We start from the raw sequence: 15,702 nt of genomic DNA on the forward strand, positions 1-15,702 counted from the left end.
GATGTCATCACGCTTACTAACTATGCACTAGGGGTTGAACCGACTAGTCGACTTTAATGCTCTGCCGTGACACATAAGCTTGACGTCGACTAGTCACTAGTCCTATAGAGGGTGCAACAGCATAAGAAATCTTTGAAGTCCACAATTATGCTCCGTTTCCAAAATGACAAATAAATGCATACTCTGAGAGCGCTTCACAAGATGTGTGATTATACCATCTGGATACTCGAAATTGAATGGGAGAATGAACGTTTTAAACAGCTATACATTATAGCTCATAGACTTGTTTGTACATCACGCGCAGATCGCACACACACTCATTCAGTAGTGGGGAAATGTATTGTCGACACTGTTGTGTGATTTCTCAGTAAAATGGCTTAACTGAAAAGTTCTAGCATATATTTCTTAGTAACTAAAACCCACAGCTTCACTATTAGTAGAGAGACGCTGCCAGGTAGAATTAATTCACACACGCAATCACTCTCTCACTAATGCATTCATATAAATGTAATCTTTACTGTTACTTTATCTGTATCTGATTTAGAACAAGCAGAAATCTGTGTAAAATATAATGACCCAAAGACAAGAACTGATAAAAATGATGTAGGAGCAATAGCCATGGTGGGCAGTGCTGTCATATGCCATAGCTGTGCACAAGGCAATGTGTTCAAGTCTCAGCTGTCAGCTCAAGGTTCAGGCTTATTTGTTCTTTAATGACGTCATCAGCAACTAATCGACGTTGACGGAACTTTCATCACATAAATGTCTACTTTAAAGTCGTTCAACCCCTACTATGCACACAGTGATTGGCTGATGGGGAGGGGTCTCTGTCAGTGATTTATTCTTAGAAATATTGTAGAACGAGGTGTCATGTTGCCATATTCAAATAAAGATTTTGAAATGTATGCTAAGTGTCACTAATTAAACTAAATTATAAATTATAAATAAAGTATATGTTCAGCTAATTGTCAGCCTCTTACATGTCTGCATCTCGAGAGATTGCAGAATTCAAGCGACAAATTATGTTTTATAAACAAAGTTCGGGAGGAGCACGTTCACATTATCTATCCAATCAAATTATCTATCCAATCAGCTTGAGAGGATCGAGGCATATATATATATATATATATATATATATATATATATATATATATATATATATATATATATAGGTCTTTTGCTGTCGCCGGTGGATATCTGTAGTCGGATCGGGCCTGGTCGCGGCCTGGTTGGTCTGCCGAAGCATGTTGGAGATTCACCTGAGTTTCCCGCGATGGTTGTTCTGCCGGAGTGTGCTGGAGATTGACCGGATAGCTGCCGGTCATCGAGCCGGGGCTGACTGTGGTCTGGATGTCCTGTCGGAGTGTGTCGGGGGAGTTGCCTCGACCTGTCGCCGAGTGTCAGCCTGCAAGAAACATCGTAAGATGCACTGTTCCTGGACGGTTGCTGGTCATTGGGCCAGGGCTGGCTGTGGTCCGGATGTGCTGTCAGAGTGTGTCATAGGACCTAAACGACTTGTCACCATGTATCGGCTGGCGAGAGGCATCGCAAGCTGCAATACTTCCAAACGGTGAACCACTCTAAAGTAATTTGGAACCGCGCGGCAAAACCAAAGGGTGTTTTAGGAGGACATTTAAATATCGGAAGTGTATTCTCAAAACATGAACAACTTGAAAATTTGCTTATGGACTCAAATTTAGATTTCTTGTGTTTGTCTGAAATGTGGTTAACTAAAACTTCTCCTAGTGCTGCTTTGGCAATGCCTGGGTATAAATATTTCAAGACAGGATAGGAAAAATGGTAGAGGAGGAGGTCTCCTTATTTATGTTAAAGAAGTGAACAAGTTTTTGGTCCAATAATTAGAATCTGTTTTTTCTGAATTTAGTAGTAGGAAATTACTAGTCGTCCAATTTTTTATATCAGCTATGCATTCTGTTAATTTTTTGAATTGGTAAGTTTCGTCAGGGCGTAAAGAAATACAGTGCTGAGTATCATCAGCATAACACTGAAAACTAATGCCATGCAATGATATCTCCCAAGGGTAGCATGTACATAGTGAAAAGCAACGGTCGTAGTAATGAGCCTTGCGGTACTCCATATTGAACTTGTGATCGATATGACATCTCTTTGTTTACTACTACAAACTGATAACAGTCAGATAAGTATGATTTGAACCATGCCAATGCAATTCCACTAATGCCAACATAATTTTCGAGTCTATTTAAAAGAATATTGTGGTCGATAGTGTCAAAAGCAGCACTGAGATCTAGTAACACTAATAGAGAGATACAACCACGATCAGATGATAAGAGCAAATCATTTGTAGCTCTTATGAGAGCAGTCTCAGTACTATGGTACAGTCTAAATCCTGACTGGAAATCCTCACAGATATCATTTCTTTCCAAGAAGGAACATAGTTGCGAGCATACTGCCTTTTCTTGTATTTTTGACAGAAAAGGTAGATTCAAGATCGGCCTGTAATTGACTAATTCTCCAGGATCATGTTGTGGTTTTTTAATAAAAGGTTTGATGATAGCCAGCTTAAGTTTTCGGTACATATCCTAGTGATAAAGATGAATTAATGATATTAAGAAGAGGAGCTATGACCTCTGGAAGCATCTCTTTCAATAGCTTAGTCGGTATAGGGTCTAACATGTTGTTTCGATGATTTAACAAGTTTAGACAATTCTTCCTCTCCTATAGCAGTGAATGAATGGAATTTTTCCTCAGGGATACTACAATGCACTGTCTGACGTGATACTGTAGTAGACGGTTGCATGGTTGTAATTTCTCTCTAATATTGTCACTCTTGCAAGTAAAGAAGTTCATAAAGTCATTGCTGCTGTGCTGTTTGGAAACATCAGAAGTTAAAGCTTTATTTCTCGTTAATTTAGCCACTGTATCAAATAAATACTTAGGGTTATGTTTATTTTCTTCTAAAAGATTTGAAAAAAGCAGATCTAGCAGTTTTTAAAATCCCTGTAAAGCCATATTGAAGTATGTGTTCTAAGTTTGTCACACCACAGAAAAATGTTAACCACCCAGCCAAATTTGAATAATTAAAAAAATCGGCAAGTAAATGAAATAAGTTATCAAAATCTTTAAAAAATGAGCAGTATTCTCTGCTCTCAAACGCTGGGGGCGTGTCCGCTGTCGGCACTAAAACCACGCCCACTCGCAAGAGCTGCCATCTCAACTAACTTGTCTAATGTAGGGCTAGACGGTATGACCAAAATCGTATATCACGATATGAGTAATTTTATACCACGATAACGATATATATCACAATATAGTTATTTTTGCTTTAAATAAGATTTTTATGAAATCAAAATTTTCCATATCATTGAAATTTCATAACGACGAAATAGACCTACATGAAAAAACTTCAAGCACTAGAAAATGTATAAAATAATCAAAGGTATAAAAAAACCAATGCATAGTCTTTACTGTGTAAATTAAATATACATTTGTTCTTATTAAAGTTACAAAAGCAAGCAGTGAGAGATTTTCTCTTTTTTTGTTGTTTGATTAGCATTAATAATGACAGCAGGTAAATTTGGATGCTGTCTCTTTAAGACTGACTGCACCGATCCATTAACTCATGCCTTGTCTTTCTCAACTGTACCTTCACTTAAGACATAAATGGCTCTGTTTACTTGCAAATATGTGGTCACTTTGGCACATAGGTATGTGTATTTAACCGTTTAAGCCCAATTAGGCATCAAAAAGCACTCAAACGGTTTAAAACCACTTGTTTAAAACAATGCTTAAAAAATTATAAGCTTTCCTGACCGCGCAGCATAGCAACCTCACGCGACAGAGACGATCGTCCAAAATCTCTACCAGTTGACAAATTTCTACCGGCTAATTGTCTACCAGTATATCGCCCACCCCTACTTATTGTGCTTAATACACTTTAACATCGAGCACGTCTCTAATCCGCAATCGCCTTCTGAGAGAGGCAGGTTTCATGCGCGCACTTTGGCAGTGTGCCAGTCAGCACAAGCGCTGCACCGAGTTCCTTTTCAGGATATATTCCACTTATAACTTTTAACATCAAGCACGCTCTTTATATTCTCATTCATGCATTTCATCACTCTGAAGTGTCAATAGTGCAATATATTTACATACAACGATATACGATATAGCAAAATTTAGTAGAGTTACTGTGGACTACCTACTAATTATAGCACAAGCACACAAGGCAACTTGCACTCATTGGTGGGCTCATACTGCCGACTGTTGTCGACACATGCCGGCGCTGCGAGATGGGAGGATGAAGGCCGAGGCGGGAGATGGTCTATTCAGCCCCATTAACCAATAACAGCGGATTATCAGTGAATCCCAGTTGTCTCTGATGAAAGTTTGTGAAACTATCCAGTGTAGAACGATCACTGCAGAGACAATATTAATCCACCCCTTCTTCATATCATCGTTTTTAGGAAATTTAAATAAGGAGACTGAGCTGTTTTGTCTATTATCGCAACCAGGAAATATGCATTGGCGTGATGAAGGCATTACTAGCTAGCAAAATGTAGGCTGTATAACTAACGGTAATGAAACTTGAGATTGAGCGCGAGCCGCTGTAGCGTTAGGGGCAGCGCCATGCTCGGTGGCTCTAGTGCGTCATTGACAGTTATATAGTGTTAGGGGCGGGGTCAAGCTCGGGGGCTCCAGTATGTCATCGATCCCCTGTTTTAGCTCCACCCAAAAAATCCTGAACACAGAATTGGTGAAAAACTGTTTAACCCTCTAACTTCACAATTCAGAATTACATAGTTCACAGTCTTTGTAATGTGTTTCAGCAATACATTTGTAACATTTATAATTCTCAGAATTGACTTTACAGGGACATTAAGGCCTTTCTGTACTCAATCATTCTCTCTCTCCACGAAATTCAAAAAAACTTCTAATTTTGTTTTCTTCCAGCTGCGCTCCATTTTTCTGGCTGTTCTCTTAAGGGTCAGAGTGTGCTCGTTGTACCACGGCATTGGACTAATTTCCTTAATCTTTTTTTAAGCGCAAAGGAGCGACTGAGTCTAGTGTGCTAGAAAAGAGAGAGTCAGTAGTTTCTGTTGCAACATTGAGTTCCTCTAAGCTGTCTGGTATGCTAAGGCGATGAAACTGATCAGGAAGATTATTTATAAAGCAGTCTTTAATGGTAGAAGTGATAGTTCTACCATATTCGTGGCATGGAGGCAGTTTAGCAGCCTTGGCTAAATGTACAGTAGTCAACATTTGAGGTGGATCAAAACCTTTCATCAAATTGTCCTAAAACCTTCTTCTTAGAACAACTTAGTTCTTAGGACAACTTTAATTAACTTTTTTGATCCACTTCAAATGTTGACTACTACAGTATACAATAGACTAGATAATGACCTGAGATGTCATTGCTCTGCTGCAGAGTTTCAACGGCATCAGTATCGATTCCATGTGACAATATTAGATCTAAAGTATGATTATGACAATGAGTGGGTCCTGACATGTGTTGTTTAACTCCAATAGAGTTTAAAATGTCTGTAAATGCCAATCCCAATGCGTCTTTTTTATTATATGGATATTAAAATCACCAACAATTAGGACTTTATCCGCAGCCAGTACTAACTCCGATAGAAAAATCAGCAAATTCTTTGATAAAGTCTGTATGGTGCCCTGGTGGCCTGTATACAATAGCCAGCACGAATTTCAAATGGGATTTGTCACTTACATTACATAATGTTACATAAAGCACCATTACTTCGAAGATATTATAATTGAAAGACTTTTGAGTAATACTAAAGATATTACTATAAATTAAAGCAACACCTCCCCCTTTGCCTTTCCGACGCAGTTTGTGTCGATAATAGTAACCTTGAGGGCTAGATTCATTTAAAGTAATGTAATCATCTGGTTTTAGTCAGGTTTCTGTCAAACATAGCACATCTAGATTATTGTCCGTGTCATTTACAGTAAGTGCTTTTGAAGAAAGGGATCTAATATTCAGCAACCCAAGCTTTATAATTTGTTCATCAGTATTATATTTATTTGTTGAACATCAATAAAATTTTTACCCAATATTAGATATATGGTAATGATAATATAAACAACAAGAAGTGATAGTAAGAGATTCAAAAACCAAGCTGTACGGAGCTACAGATGCAAACCACTCTGAGCAGCAAGGCAGACAGGAGCAATCGATCCAGCGAGCAATCAAATGTGTGAAATAATCAATAATTCAGCAACCCAAGCTTTATCATTTGTTTATCAGTATTATCTCTGTTTTGTATTTGTTGAACATCAATTACATTTTTACCCTTAAATGGGTTTGGAAATTTTTTGTATTTACTAATTTGGGGTACAGACACAGTCTCTATGTGATAATATCTAGGTGAAAGAGTCTCTATGTGTTGGGATTTATCTGACTTCTGTGACGTGCGACAGCTAGCAGACGGTCAGTTTAGCCAGTCTGTCTGCTTCCTGACCTAGGCCCCAGTTTGTCATGTTTCAGCTCTAAGACTATGTGCCATACTACTAGAGAAAAGAGCAGCACCATCCCAGGAGGGATGAATACCATCTCTTTTCAACAGGTCAGGTCTCCTCCAAAAACTTTTCCAATTGTATATAAACCATGTATTATTCTGCGGACACCACTTAGACAGCCAGCCATTGAGTGATGATCGTCTGCTAAGTATCTCATCCCCGTCGGATGTCATGATGGAACATTTTCAGTAAAGTCCAAAAATACGTTGAATGTCATTTTTTTTGTCAAAATTGGGTTTTCATTAAATTATCATTCTGTAGCGTCTTGTCAGAGTACCTGAAAACCATACTTGAGTAAAAGTACAGATACCTTACATCGAAAATGACTCCATTACAAGTTATAAGTAACCAATTCCAATACGACTTGAGTAAAAGTCTTAAAGTACTGATTTTAATAGTATTTAAGTATTTTACTCGTACTGAATGTAGGTTCAAAGGTGCACTAGTCCTCGGCACCTAAGAGACATGCCAGTAAATAAAATAAAAAATAGTTGATTTGTAAGATTAAAAAAATCATGTTTATTTTCTAAAATCAAAATAAAACTGAACACCTCAAAATTGCAATAAATCAAGGTTGGCACAACAACCTCTTAAATGTCTGAAAATTCTCAAGTCTCAGTTAAGCTCAAGTGCACAAAAAGGCCATAAGTAAACCAATATCCTTCATAAAGGTCTTGTCAATACAGCGGATAAATGAAATAATGTTAAGTAAAATTAAATAGTCAAAGTCTAGTTGCACTGGATGAGCTGGTTTTGGTCTTATCACCGGCTGCAGTCATGACCTCATCTCCTAAATCAGACACCTGCGATTCAGAAACTACCTGCTAATGCACTCACATTCACGTAAAGTAGCCTTGTTGACAAGTTTGGGCGAGTAAAGGCAAAACACACAAGATATAGTAGATAGATGGTGATATCGCTTCTTTATAGCAGAAACAAACTTCTGCAGGAAAAGTTAGGTGCCATGTAAAATGTAATTTGTAATTGCATTACTCATCACAAATATATTGGAGTAAAAAGTACATTTACTTGTTCAAAAATGTAATCAAGTAGAAAGTAAAAGTTGCTAATATATTTGATACTCAGTACAACTACAAAGTAGTCAAAAAGATACTTAAGTACAGTAACGTCTAGGTTACTATTGTAACCCCCGTTCCCTGAAGGAGGGAACGGAGACGTTACGTCGATACTGATGTAATGGGGTCCAATGGAAAACAGCATAGCAACTGAGCCCTAACCCTAACGTTACGAGTGCTAGGGAAGCAGATGCTGGCAAGCCGTAGCGTAGTTTGGAGACAGCCTTTCCCTTCTGCTGAACTCCAAGCAAACAAAGAGCTGCTCAGAGCTTCTGAAGCTCTGCATGCGTTCCAGGGCACGAACGGGACACAACAACGCTAGGGCTGGGTCTGCCTCCTCCAGGGGCAGCGCTTGCAAGTTCACCACCTGGTCCCGGAAGGGAGTGGTGGGAACTTTGGGCACATATCCAAGCCAGGGTCTCAAGACAACGTGAGAGGAAGCCGGCCCGAATTCTAGGCACAATTCACTGACCGAAAATGCTTGCAGGACCCCAGCCCTCTAAGGGCTAACCTGATGATCAGGTCGTGCTTTCCTAGTGACCTGCCACCAACCACGTCGTGATGTGCTGCGATGGCGGCCACATAGACCTTCAAGGTGGAGGGGGACAGCCTCCGCTCCAAGCCATCTTGGAGGAAGGAAAGCACAGAGCTGGCCGAGCATTCTCGGGGGTCTTCCCGGAGGGAAGAACACTACTCAGCGAACAGACTCCACTTCATGGCATAAGCACGCCTCGTAGAGGGGGAAGCCGAAGTGATAAGTGGCCTACCGCCTGCGGTAGTTGGTCACTAAGTCCTCCGCGTCCCATCCAGAAACCACACGTGGAGGTTCCAGAGGTCGGGACACGGGTGCCATATGGTGCCCCTCTGCCAGGGAGGGGCTGTCGCGAGGAGCCTCAGCTCTGGAAACCAGGTCCGGTTGGGCCAGTACGGCGCAACTAGCAAGACCTGCTCCTCGTCCTCCCTGACCTTGCACAGTGTCTGTGCGAGAAGGCTCACTGGGGGAAACGCGTATTTGCGTAGGCCCCGGGGCCAGCTGTGTGCCAGTGTATCCGTGCCGAAACTCTCCTCGGACAGGGAGTAACAACTGGCGGTGAGCGGATTCGTGGGAAGCGAACAGGACTACCTGTGTGTCCCCGAATCGGCTCCAAATCAGCTGGACCACATAGGGGTGGAGTCTCCATTCCCCCGGGAGCGTGAGCTGTCATGAGAGCGCGTCGGCTGCACGATTGAGCTTGCCCGGGATATAAATGGCGCGCAGCGACCTGAGTCAGCGCTGACTTTAGAGGAGGAGGTGGCGGGCGAGTTGCAACATACAACAGGAGCGTAGACCACCCTGGTGGTTGATGTATGCCATGGTCGATGTGTTGTCCGTCCGGACCAGTACATGCTTGCCGTGCAGCAGCGGTCGAAACCGGCACAGGGCCAGGAGTACTGCTAGCAACTCGAGGCCGTTGACATGCCAGTGTCATCGAGGTCCTGTCCAGGAGCCTGACGCAGCATGCCCACTGCATACGGCACCCCAGCCAGTGGTGGAGGCATCTGTTGTGACAACAACATGCCTGGACACTTGTACTAGGGGCACTCTGGCCCGTAGAAAAGCAAGGTCCGATCACAGGCTGAATGTACGGCAACAACTCGTGCCCTGGCGCCATGCCCACCTTGGGACTTGGTCGTGTAGCCAGTGCTGAAGCGGTCTCCTACGCAGCAATCCGAGTGGCGTGACCGCGGCTGTGGATGTCATATGCCCCAGGAGCCTCTGAATCGCTTCAGTGGAACCGCTTTTTTCTGCGAGAATGTATTCAGGCAGTTCAGCACCAACTGTGCATGCTTGCTGGCGAGACGCACAGTCATACTGACCGAGTCCGTCTCTACACCTAGAAAAGAGGAGGCACCTCTTTTCTCAGTTGACCCGAAACCCCAGATGGCTGTGGTGCCTGAGCACCAGGTCCCTGTGTTCGCATGACTGATCGTGAGAGTGAGCCAGAATATGTCAGTCTTCAAGACAGTTCAAGATGCGAATGCCCACCTCCCTGAGCGGGGTAAGGGCAGTTTCCGCGGCTTTGGAAAGACGCAGGTAGGCAGGGACAGCCTAATGGGGAGGACCTAGTACTGGTATGCTTGACCCTCGAAGCGGAGCGCAACACGGTCTGTCGAGGTGAAAAAAAAGTACGTGTCCTTCGGGGCTTTGGAAAGACGCAGGTAGGCAGGGACAGCCTAATGGGGAGGACCTAGTACTGGTATGCTTGACCCTCGAAGCAGAGCGCAACACGGTCTGTCGAGGTGAAACAAGAGTACGTGTCCTTCGCTGCAAACCAATCATAGGGTGAACACACACGAGGATGCATTCTTGCGTGAGCAACTTGAACGGAAGCCTGTAAGGGGCCCAATTCAAGACACAATCAAATCCAAGACCGGCCATAAACCACCGCTATCTTGGGTACGATGAAGGACGCTTGCAACCTTCATCTCGGCTGGAGGGACAGGCTTTATTGCGTCCTTCGCCAGCAGGAACGCAATGTCCACTCACAGGACAGGGGTGTGCTTGTCTGCCATGAGGCAAGCAAGACACCGCTCAACCTGGGGGACAGCCCAGCGAACTGAATCACACAGGACAGGGGTGTGCTTGTCTGCCATGAGGCAAGCAAGACACCGCTCAACCTGGGGGACAGCCCAGCGAACTGAATCACGCAGTCAAGTCTGACTGTCCAAATGGGCCAGCGGGATGGGCTGGGAAGCTCCAGTGAGGCTCCCAAGGTCTGTACGAGTGGCACCAAAGGGACAACAGACGTACCCGCGGGGGGCAGTGAGGGTGCTTGGGCCTAACCCAGGAAGCACGGCGTCCCGAAGTAGAGGCAGTGAGTGTGGTGCACCTGGATTTATGGGTCCCATGAGGGACTGGCTAGGGAGGCATGAGGAAGCAGCACATCCTCTAATGCACACTCCCCGCCTGTGGCGAAAAAACGGGCTGGGAAGGAGGAAGCAGAGCGTCGCTCACTGCCCACGCACACCCTGTATGACCAGAGAGTCAGGAAACCACTCTTTCTTGAGAATTTGGGACCACTGGCCATTGAGCCAATGGCGGAACAGAAGAAAAATTCTCCACCCGGCCCCCCTCTTCCGGGGGAAGGAGTGGTGCATACACCAGCTCGTGAGAAAGAGCCGTTCCCTGAAACTCCGGGTCACCTATTCCAGGGCCGCCTCGCTAACCATTAGGTTTAGCGGTGACCTGGGGACGGGCTGCATCACCTTCCTGCAGAGGGCTTGGCCTCACAGCAGAGCCGGGGTGGAGCACTGTTCGCAGGGGGATGTTCTTGGTGAGAAGCAGACTGGACCCCAGTGGAGAATGTCTGCTTCTGCACTGTAGGGAACTGCTGTGCAATCCCCGCCAGTGTCGCCAAAGAGATCACCTTGTGAGACGGGAGCATGAAGGAAGCGCACTTTGTTGACATCTCCTGGACCACCAAGGTGGACATCGTCTGGCCGAGGGCCTGTGCTGCGACTTCTCTCGCCCAGAGGGCAAGGTCAGTCAGCATGCCCGGGTCCTGCATCAACCCCGGCTCAGAACTACCCTCGTCCGTTGCCTTGGCCAGCAGGATGACCATAGCACGCAAGAAGGAGGCGGTCTGTCCATCAGCACTGTGAGGCTTAACAGCTAGAGCTGCCATCACCCCACAGGCACTGGATGGGAGACATAGGTGATTCCACCAGGTGGCAGCACTCTGCGGGCATAAATGCACTGCAGTTGCACAGTCCACCTGAAGAACCCCCATGAACCCAATGACCGCTCCAGAGACAAGGGTAGTGAGAGAGGAAAAACTGAACAGATTTTGGCACTAATGTGCCTCCATACTGCCAAAGCTCTTCATGCACTTCCGGGAAGAAAGGCATAGGGGCGAAGCGATCTTTCATGTCGCGCTCCGAGCCCAGAACCAATCATCCAGCCACAATCGTTCAGAATGAGTCTGAGTGTGCGGCAGCCCGGGAAAGCATGGCTGTCAACTCTGACACATGTCAGAAGTCCGTGATTCAGCTCATTATCCACTAATGCGGCCACGCCCACGGAGCGAGCACTATTCAGATGCAAATTCTGAGGCAATACATGTATACATCATCTCAATCGTGTATTTATTGTCTTGAAAAGTGTTTATCTGTATGTTAAAGCCATGGTTAGAGACCTCTGGAAGACATGCTGTTAGTTCCTGGAATGTCCTGTTCTTCTAATTTGTGGACTAAATGCACAGAGCGCCCTCCGGCTGCAAGTATGAATTGAAAACACAGTATCCAGCGTTCATAGTGATGACAATAAATATTGAATAAATATTACTTCTCTGTATAGAAAATTGACATAAACATATGAGAATCCATCAATATTTCTCCAAATGTGCATGCTTTTAAGTTAAAAGGCTATATGAAATGCCATAGAGGTAACATGAATGTTCAGATGCTTTGCATCACAGAAATACATTATATTTTAAAGTATATAATAGAATACCATTATTTTAAATTCTAATAAAATTTTACAGTATTGCTGTTTTTTCTGTATGTTTGATATACACCATGATGAGCTTGAGACATGATCACAGAGGGTTTTTTCATAGCCTACCTGACTGAAAGGCCTCATTATTATGCAGGTCATTAGAGGTCTTTATGCGATTCTTTTGTCTTCTCAGGTGTGATTACCTAATTATTCATGATGATTCACGCCTCCACGCATACTGTGTTTCTTGACAAAAAGTGTCTTACAAAAACTAAATCAATATATTGTTTTATATGAACGAGTAGGCAGGATAATTTTTACATCATTTTGAAGCAAAAACTCTAGTCTACAACCTCCAATACCCAGAAGTCTTGTGAACACAGATTTAATATATTTTTTGGCTTTATTTCAGTGACTTAAGTTTTTTTGTTATTTCAATAACCACGCATAAATGTTATTCCTCCAAAAACACATACATGTACATACATGTTCCTCACATATTATTGTAGCCTAGTTTGTGCTGAATACAGTGTAATGACACTTTTTCCATTAATATGTTTATGAACAACTGAAAAAAGTACAAATGTCAGGGCATGTCAAAACTTCTCCAGGGCCCCGAAAACCCTCAGACCCCAGAGGGTTAAAAAGGCCCTCGCTGCTGTGCTTGCCCTTTTAGGGAAATACTCATAGCTGAAGTGCCCACGGGTGAATGCTGCCCTGTGTAAACAGCAAGCTGGATGCAAACACCGCTGGAATGCGCCATCACACCTGCAGAGAGATCCCTTGACGAGCTGCAAGCAAAATAGCAATTAAAATTGCTGTTTTCGGAGTGTTCTCCTGATAGCAATTAAAATTGCTGTTATTTGCTCAATTTACTCTCAGTAGAGGTGAATTGGAAGAGCGATCACTGTACAACCGCTCGGCTCCAAAGCAAAAGTATGAATGCAAGTGAGTAGGCCGATCCTATTTATACCCGGATACCGGGGGTGTGGTCCGGCATGTAAATCTCATTGGCCAATTCCCATTGGCTCGTTTTGTACCCTTGGAGGTGATTGGGCTCCCATGCGAGACCCCATTACGTCAGTATCGACGTAACGTCGAAAGTGACTGACTGAATGGGAACTAATTACATTTACTCAAATACTTTACACCACTGCATCTTGTCTATCATCTCTGAAAATATCTTGGCAATATTCACCTGTTAAGTGCAGAAAAATAGCGATTTATAGTGGCAAGGCTGTCTTTAACGTTACTGTTTAAGAACACACCGGGAAAAAAAAAAACGGCCATAGCTTTCCCTCTCTTAACACTACAAAGACAGTTCACCTATCAAAATAAACCACATAACATGTAGAAAGGTGTATTAATGCAAATTTCCTGCCAGTCCTGTATAAACTACAGCACGCAAAGATTTTTTTTTCTAATACAACGTTATCGTGAGAAGGCGGAGCACAAGAGAACAACAGAGCTTTAATGAACACACATGTTCTAACTATGTGTTTATTAGAGGTTGAATTTAAATCAAATACTGCCAAACTGCCCATACTACTTCTGAATAGGATGTCTGCTTCATAAAATGTATGAAAATATGGAAACATATGGTTCAGATCACTCAAATAAATGGAGGTGCCCTTAAATGGTCAGATATGGAGCTTGGGTGTCATCTAGTGAAAAAGTTTGGTACTGCGCCCAAACAAAATCTTACTGAAAGCTCAATTTTTGAAATATTTCAACCTAAAATTTGGAATGTTGACATTTTTGGCTTTTATTTTCATGCAGTTTAAGAGTAAAACATGCTTTGTAATATATTATTATAAAAAACTTTCATAATTTATTTCACTTCTACAATAATCTGACTAGTGTCTTCTTTAAAACAAGACCAATCTTAGGTCTATATTCCAAAGCATTCTTGAATTACAACAATTTGTTTTGGATAGCGCATTTTTATGTCTATGCGAAAAAAGGGGGTGACAGTTATTTAAAACTGTTTTTCTCAGAATTCCGTTCCTGAAAATCAGAACGATCAGCCGACTTCAGATTACCATAACTTTTGTTACAGATAAGCTATGAAAGAAGTAAAAACAGATTTGGAAAGGGCTCAAATCCAGCTTTCATGGTGATAAATTTCACCATGTGATGGGTTTTCGCAGATCACACACACACATACATACATACATACATACATACATACACACACACACACACACACACACACACACACACACACACACACACACAGCCGACACACTTAGTTACCTCAATAGTAGGCTTGCTGCGATAGTGTTCAGCCGCGACACCGGTTACATCACTTGCCCACCACGGCAATTAAAAATTAAACTACTATTAAAATCTGAACGTGTCTGATCAATGCAGCATGAGCCGAACGAGAGTCACAGCACAGATCAGCAGCAGGAGTCAGATTTCATTTATCATGAGAGTGAGGAGCTGACTGAATTCCTCCCCTTGGACAGTATGCCATATAGGCTTATTTTACTTGTTTACTCTATTTAATTATTTGTGTGAACAACTGCCAGGTGGTCTGAGTTTGTGATTTGGTCTTAATGACTTAGGAATTAGGACTGACACGCCCATTATTTTTAAGAGTTTATCTTAAATCGGCGAGTTAGGAGCTTTAGCCTTAAGATGTTTTCTGAATACGGCCCCTGAACAAGCTAATCAAGCTCTCTTAGTTTACTGACTAGAAAGTCACAAGCAGATGAATTTGATCATGTGTGGACATAACATAACTCTGTAAGACCATGCACTTCGAGAAACAGAGTTGAGGACTCCTGACCTACTGATTAGTCAATAATTACTGATGAAAAATGAAACCATTTTAATTTGTATAGATTTATGAAATATTTGTCTAATATTCAGTTATCTTCTCTCTTTTTCTTCTTTGTGATTGTGTGTCAACCACCCAAAAGAGAGCCACTCAGGCACAGGTCACTGCATCTTTCGCTGTGCAAGTACATTAGGGCTGTCACGATTCCTCAATAGGGTATATGTCAAACGTCACATGACCAAACCGAAAAACTGGTCTCATTGCATCCGCTTGTCAGAGAAAGTGCAAAGTATGAAAGAGCAGTATGAACTGATGGCATATCTATGGACTAGGTAATCAGGTAAACAGTGAAACTACCAAGTTCACATTGTTCTAGGTGTTTTATTCTATTAAATATCTAAATTTAGTGTGAAGAGGAGAAAAAAAAAAAAAAAAAGCTTTTAAATATCAATCTGCATATGCTGGGGACATCAGTTATGCTCATCTTTGCTCGCTCCTTTTAAGTTATCTTGAATAAAACAGCTAATTTTTTTATGGAGTACATACCAAAGACCTGAACCGGAAGCGATCTGATCTGTTTTACAGAATACGGAAGTTAGATTGCGCATAACCCCTATTAAATTCAAGTACTCAATTTAAAAAAATCCTCAATTGCAATTTATCCGTGTCGAGTAACCGACAAAATACTGGTAGTGGCGCATTCCAAGGACGAGAATCAATGAACCGCATTATTAGTGTTTTCTAAGGCTGCACGATGTATTAAAACCATTTAAAACCATACATAGCATAGTGCTATGTATGGTTTTAAAGCAAAATTCACAAAGACTGCGATTCAATTAAATAAA

The 15,702-nt window shown here is 42.6% G+C and overlaps 2 protein-coding genes across 22 annotated transcripts in view; one reads left to right on the top strand and one right to left on the bottom strand.

Moving 5' to 3' along the window:
• Nucleotides 1–15,702, top strand: part of psip1a (PC4 and SFRS1 interacting protein 1a) — a 105,057-nt gene that overhangs the window by 59,974 nt on the left and 29,381 nt on the right. The window lies entirely within an intron of this gene.
• LOC127514149 (uncharacterized) overlaps nt 1–15,702 on the bottom strand; it is a 358,601-nt gene that overhangs the window by 39,526 nt on the left and 303,373 nt on the right. The gene's annotated exons all lie outside the window — the stretch shown is intronic.

Source organism: Ctenopharyngodon idella, chromosome 1 (genome assembly GCF_019924925.1).
Source record: "Ctenopharyngodon idella isolate HZGC_01 chromosome 1, HZGC01, whole genome shotgun sequence".
NCBI lineage: Eukaryota > Metazoa > Chordata > Actinopteri > Cypriniformes > Xenocyprididae > Ctenopharyngodon > Ctenopharyngodon idella.